The sequence below is a fragment of the Heptranchias perlo genome, unplaced genomic scaffold (assembly GCF_035084215.1).
Source record: "Heptranchias perlo isolate sHepPer1 unplaced genomic scaffold, sHepPer1.hap1 HAP1_SCAFFOLD_702, whole genome shotgun sequence".
NCBI lineage: Eukaryota > Metazoa > Chordata > Chondrichthyes > Hexanchiformes > Hexanchidae > Heptranchias > Heptranchias perlo.
In genome coordinates, this window is record NW_027139732.1 from 79,265 (window position 1) to 85,851 (window position 6,587).

At 45.8% G+C, this 6,587-nt stretch overlaps 1 non-coding gene across 1 annotated transcript; it reads left to right on the top strand.

Moving 5' to 3' along the window:
• Positions 1-1,513: 1,513 nt before the first annotated feature.
• Positions 1,514-1,607, top strand: trnay-gua (transfer RNA tyrosine (anticodon GUA)). Its single transcript has 2 exons — positions 1,514-1,550; positions 1,572-1,607. It is a non-coding gene; the product is annotated as a tRNA-Tyr (tRNA).
• Positions 1,608-6,587: the final 4,980 nt, after the last annotated feature.

Sequence of the window (6,587 nt, forward strand, 5' to 3'; positions counted from 1 at the left end):
CTGTACCTTTTCTAAGGCCGATTTATCTCTCCCTCGGTTCGGTGCCCAGTTCTCCAGGTGGGGTCTGACCAAGGTTCATTACAACTGAAGCATCACTTCTGTATTCCAACCCCACTCGAGATAAAGGTCAACATTCAATTAGACTTGTTGATTATTGTCAAGATTTGTAAGGAATTTGCAAAGGATTTGAGGTGATCTTAGAGTTGGGATTTTTCTTTATTCTGTCCACTCAAGGAGTTTGATAACAGACTTACTCCTTTGAATTTCGTGCTGGATTATTGGGCCGTGATGTGTTTACTTGTTTGTATTTTGTTAAATACATTTGCTGAGTGTATTTAAATTGAAGACGAGATTCCCAGGCCTGATGCTCTATTCACACATCGAAGGTGAGAGAGATGCTGTGGGACACACGATAAGTCCAGTAGCTGAAAGTGATTCACAGACTGGGTTTTGTGTTTAGTGATCCCGGGTACATTACTGATACCTTCCCTGGATCCCAAGGCTGGGAGAGGCACTCGGGAAGGACTGGGGAGCTGGGACTTGGCCATGACAGTAATTGAAGGTATGAGAACTGAAATAATCTACAGTGAGAAAGGAGAAAAGGCAGAATAATCGGTAATGAGGACATCAATTAGTCTCTTATCTTGAATTCATCAAGTAATTGACCCATTCTGTTTGAAACAAAGTTGATTTATTTGACATCGATCCAGAATATTGAATTTCAGCCCAGTTATTGCGGTTATTAACATCAGCAGAAACAAATCCCAACTTCCAGAATGATGTTCTGCTGCTGAAACCCTCATCCGTGCCTTTGTTTACCTCCAGACTCGACTATTCCAATGCTCTCCAGGCCCGGCCTTCCACTTTACACCCTCCGTAAACTTAAACCCACAATCTCCAGATCAATAATCAGTCCCATTATTCATTGTGTCACTGGCCCAGGCTGTGGAGAACACGGAGCAGCTCCCACTCCCACAGCACTGCGGTATGAGCAGGTACCGAGTCAGCCTCAGTCATGAGCACTGGAATCCACGAGTCCGGGTGTGTCAAAGGTGCACGGTGAACAATCACCAAAGTGAAACATTTTTGCCGCTTCCCTTCGATACCTCAGCTGGTCGAGCGACAAGACTGTCGTGGAAAATAAGACAAAGTCATCCTTCCGTCATTTGTTCAATTCCTGCTCGAAGGAGAACGCGTGATTTTGCAATAAGCAGCAATTAGTTCAAGGTCGCTCTCTTAACTTTACAGGCACCTCACAGATTAACATGTTGCCATGAAGGCACAGGACGCCTCTTTTCCTTTCTCAAACCTGAAAACTTTCTGTGTCTGCCCAAACAAGGCTGCTCTGCCTCTGCTCACCAGCAGGGAGCGCTTTTGAGCAGCAATACTTCAAAACACTCAGCTCTCGCTTTCAGGCAAAAGAAGTCTTCGATCAGCACCGGACTCCACGAGTCTGAACGTGTCAACAGGCGCACGGTGAACAATCACCAAAGACAGCACTGTTTATCACTTCCCTTCGATAGCTCAGCTGGTAGAGCGGAGGACTGTAGTGAATAAAACAAAATAAAGTCATCCTTAGGTCGCTGGTTCAATTCCGGCTCGAAGGAGTGAGTGTGATTTTGGAATAAGCAGCAATTACCTCAAGGTCACTCTCTGAACTTCACAGGCAGCTCACAGATTAACATGTTGCCAATCAGGCACAGGACACAACTTTTCCTTTCCAAAGCCGAAAAGCTTTCTGTGTCTGCCCGAGCACGGCTGTTTCACTCGAGCATTTCCCTCTGCTCACCAGCAGGGAGTGCCTTTGAGCAGCAACACTTCAAATCGCCCTCAATTTCAGGCAAAATGGTCTTCGATCAGTCAGTCAGTCAGGGCTCTCGCTGCTCCTCGAGCTCGGGCGGCTGTTGCTTTCCGGTGACCTCGTCTTCCTTCCGAAGGCTCGGGCTCTTCTCAGCATCATTCATGATTACTGAGGCTTCCCGTTCTGCTGTTCCTCACTTGCTGATGCTCGATACCGCCGATTGGAGCAAAGTATTTAATATATTCAGGGAGCGGCAACCCAAGGCAAGATTTCTCTGCTGGTCTTGGAGCAGCTTGAAGGCGAGTGTGAGGCAGGAACTGTGAGGGGCGATTTACAAACAGCAAACGAGGAATTAGCTCAACTGGTGGAGCGCTCACTTGGCATGTGAGAAGTAGCGGGATCGTTGATTATATTCTCCACTCACCGTTTGTCTTGGTGCAATTATACAGAAACAAGAGTGTTGTCAGTGAGTCCATCGCCCATGGACTTCCTAAACTTCACTGTGTGTTTGGGTACAGAGAGATCAAGGGGCAGCAAATCTTTTGATATGCTGCAGTAAACAAAAGTTCTTGATTTTGCGATGCAGCAAAGATGGAAAGATGAGGTGAGAGATGGAAAAAAAGCTTCGTAATCCTTGATGCCTTCTCTGAAGATTAAATTCAGCACCTTCAGATTATGACACTGATGCACTGCTTGCTGCACTGAGAAGGCACTTACCAGGTATGGAGCCAGGCAGCACCACCAAGTAGGACAGCTTGCAAGGTATTGAAGGCCATAAAATTTTGCATAAAAAAATCCAAGCCAGGTAGGAATCGAACCTAATGCGTTATCCATTGCACCACTGGCCCAGATTATAACGCATTAGTGGCAGTGGGCATGGCGGAGGTACTAAATAAATACATTGCATCTGTCTTTCCCAAGGAAGAAGACGCTGCCAGAGTGTCAATGAAGGGAGATGTTGTCGAGATACTGGATTGGCTAAAAATTCATAAAGAGGAGGTACTGGAAAGGCTGGCTGTACTTAAAGTAGATCCGTCATCTGGTCCGGATGGGATGCATCCTCGGTTGCTGAGGGAAGTAACGGTGGAAATTGCAGAGGGACTGGCAAAAAACCTCCAAACATCCTTAGATATGGGGGTGATGCCAGAGGACTGGAGAATTGCAAATGTTACACCCCTGTTCAAGAAAGGGTGAAAGAAAAAATCCAGCAACTCCTGACCAATCAGTTTAACCTCAGTAGTGGAGAAAGTTCTCGCAACGATAATCCGGGACAGAATTAGCAGTCACTTGGACAAGGATTAGGGAAAGCCAGCACGGATTTGTTAAAGGCAAATCGTGTTTCATTAAATTGATCCAGTTTTTTGATGAGGTAACAGAGAGTAGATGAGGGCAATGCAGTTAATGTGGTGTGTATGGACTTCGAAAAGGCGTCAGATAAAGTGCCGCATAATAGGTTTGTCATCAAGATTGAAGCCCATGGAATAAAAGGGGCAGTAGCAGCATGGATACAGAATTGGCTAAATAACAGGAAACAGAGTATAGTGGTGAACGGTTGTTTTTCGGAATGGAGGGAGGTGTACAGTGGTGTTCCCCAGGGGTCGGTGCTGGGACCACTGCTTTTCTTGATATACATTAATGACTTGGACTTGGGTATACAGGGCACAATTTCCAAATTCTTGCTACCAAAATGCTCCACTTCACTGTCATCTGCATTAAAATTCATTGGCCAATTATACACCCATTTTGCAAGTTTATTAATGTATTTTGTATTTGGTCGCAATCTTCATCAATATTATCCAAACTCCACCCCACCCCGCCAATCTGGAGTCATCTGTAAATTTTGAAATTGTACTTCCGATTCCCGAGTCCAATTCGTTGATGTGAATTGTGAACAGTGGTCCCAGAACCAATCCTTGTGGAGCCCCACTTTCCACCTTATACAGTGTGAGTCGCTACAATTAACCCCACTCTCTGTTTTAGAGCAGTAGTCAAGAGAAACTTCTTTACATAGGGAGTAGGCAGTCTGTGGAATTCACTTCCACGGTTAGTGTTTGGGGCACACAGTTCTGTAATGACAAGTGGTCCTCATGTTTTTATCCAAGACAGGCCTCAGCCCAGTCATTTACTCTAAATGTTGGTGCAATAGTTCAAGCTCAGAGGTGCCAGGTATCGGGAGCAGCAGTAGCTGTAAATAAAATCTAAATGTAAGTAAATACCAATATAGTTCATCTTCATCGATTTCCAGTTTAATAACTTTTGCTGAATGTGGCCCAGGCCAAGTGCCAGGATATCGGGTCAGGTTCACCATAGGAAATGAGTTTGACATCCCTGAGATAGACAATGTGAACCGGATTACCCTCATCCACTAACCCAGCAACTTCTTCAAAAAACTCAAGCAAGTTTGTAAGACACCATTTTCTTTCCCAGAAGCCGTGTTGAGTATCTCTAATGGCTCCCTCTCTTTCCCCGTGATCATAAACAGCATCTCTTAGGATCCCTTCAAGCATCTTCCCTCTGATCGAGGTCACACTGATGGGCCTGTCATTCCCCGGCTCTGATTTGTCCCCTTTAATGAAAATGGGAACTACATGAGCTCCCTTCCAATCTCAGAGGACAATCCCTGACTCTATTGAGCTGTTGAAGATACAGGCAAGGGGCTCACAGAGCACCCGTCCCATCTCTTTAAACACCCGGGGGTGGATATCATCTGGACCTGGAGCACAATGCATTTTGAGAGTTCATATTTTATCCAAAGTGACATCCCTTTCTATATTAATATTTATGATGTTATTGTTGACAGCACATCCCACAGCTGGAATCTGAGCCTCATCCACAGACTGATGAGAAATAGTCATTCAACAGCTCTGCCATAGCCCAGGAATCTGTCCTGAACTGTCTTTCAGTGGCCCTAAAGCATCTTTAATGGTCTTCTGACTCCTGACGTAGCTGGAAAGACATTTGCTATTATTCTCAGAATTGGGCACCATCTTCTTTTCCAAAGATCTCTGAGCTTCTCTAATGGCTGCTTTTGTCTCCCTCGATTGTGGGTGATATTTGACCCAATTCTCCTGTAAACTGAATTCATCCTGATCCGATCTGGGTTAAATGTAAGACAGTTCGGGGAGTCAGGAATCATTCACCGCTAGACCCACACTGAGAGGTAAAACCCCAGACGGTTCCTTAGTAAGGATTCCTCTGGTACTGCAGAATATTAAACTCCAGCCCAGTTATAGGGCTTATTAACATCAGCAGAAACAAACCCCAACTGTCAGAATGAACATGGTTCAGTCCTGGATGGGATTAACAGCAGAATCCAACCCCTGCAGTCATCTGTGAACTCGCTGGAGTCTCAGCACGTGTGATGACTGAGTGAATCCCTTCCCACACACAGAGCAGGTGAACAGTCTCTCAACCAATGGGCATGCGTTGATGTGTCAGCAGTTCATTTCTGCTTTTAAAGCTCTTCTCACAGTCAGTGCATTAAAAGGTCACTCAATAGTGTGAACAAGTTAATGTTTCAGAAGGTGGGATGATCGAGTGAATCTCTTCCCACACACGGAGCAGGTGAAAAGTCTCTCCCCAGTGTGAGTCCGTCGATGTCTCAGCAGTTCGTTTCTGATTTTAAATCTCTTCCCACAGTCAGAACATTGAAAGGTCTCTCAGTGTGAACTCGCTGGTGTGACAGAAGGTGGGATGACCGAGTGAATCTCTTCCCACACACGGAGCAGGTGAACGGCCTGTCCCCAGTGTGGGAGCGTTGGTGTGTCAGCAGATTCCTTTTGATTTTAAAGCTCTTCTCACAGTCAGAACATTTAAAAGGTCTCTCCCCAGTGTGAACTCGCTGGTGTGTCAGCAGGGTGGATGACCGAGTGAATCCCTTCCCACACACGGAGCAGGTGAACGGCCTCTCCCCAGTGTGAATGCGTCGATGAGTTTCCACCTCTGAAGGGTAATTGAATCCCTTCCCACAGTCCCCACATTTCCACTGTTTCTCCATGGTCTGGGTGTCCTTGTGTCTCTCCAGGTTGGACGATCAGTTGAAGCCTCGTCCACACACAGAACACGTGTACGGTTTCTCCCCGCTGTGAATGGTGTGATGTTTTTTCAGGCTGTGTAACTGGTTAAAGCTCTTTCCACAGACAGTGCACTGGAACACTCTCACTCGGGTGTGTGTGTCTCGGTGCTTTCCCACTCACACTGATGTTTGAAATCTTCTCCCACAGATAGAACAGACAAACATTTCTCCTTCCACATTCAAAGGCCGATGATATTCAGGTCCTGATGAATCGAGTGACTCTGTCAGATCTTGATGTGATCTTTGGTTTGAGTTTCCCTCTGCAAATCCTCCCCTGTAAAAGGAGTTTATAAAAGTTATCACTGTAAGTACAGGATAGAAATTCAGAACAGACAAATCTACTTTCTATGGAACATTATTTCCTCTCTCATTCCCCAAAGCTGTAAATCCCCATCCCACACACTCTCCCTCCTCCCTGTGCTGAAATCCAAACTCATCGCATCATCTTTCAGTGGCCCGAAACCATGAGTGAATGTGAGAGTGAGTGAGTGTGAGAGTGAATGTGAGAGTGTGAATGTGAGAGTGAGTGAGTGTGAGAGAGAGTGTGAGAGAGTGAGTGTGAGAGAGTGAGTGTGAGAGAGTGAGCGTGAGTACAGCAGTGGGCTGGGTGTGGAGAATGAAGTGGGGCAGGTGGATCATGTTTCAGTGGGGCAGCAGTGATCATAATCTCATTAGGTTTAGAATCGTTATGGAAAAGGACAAGGGACAGTC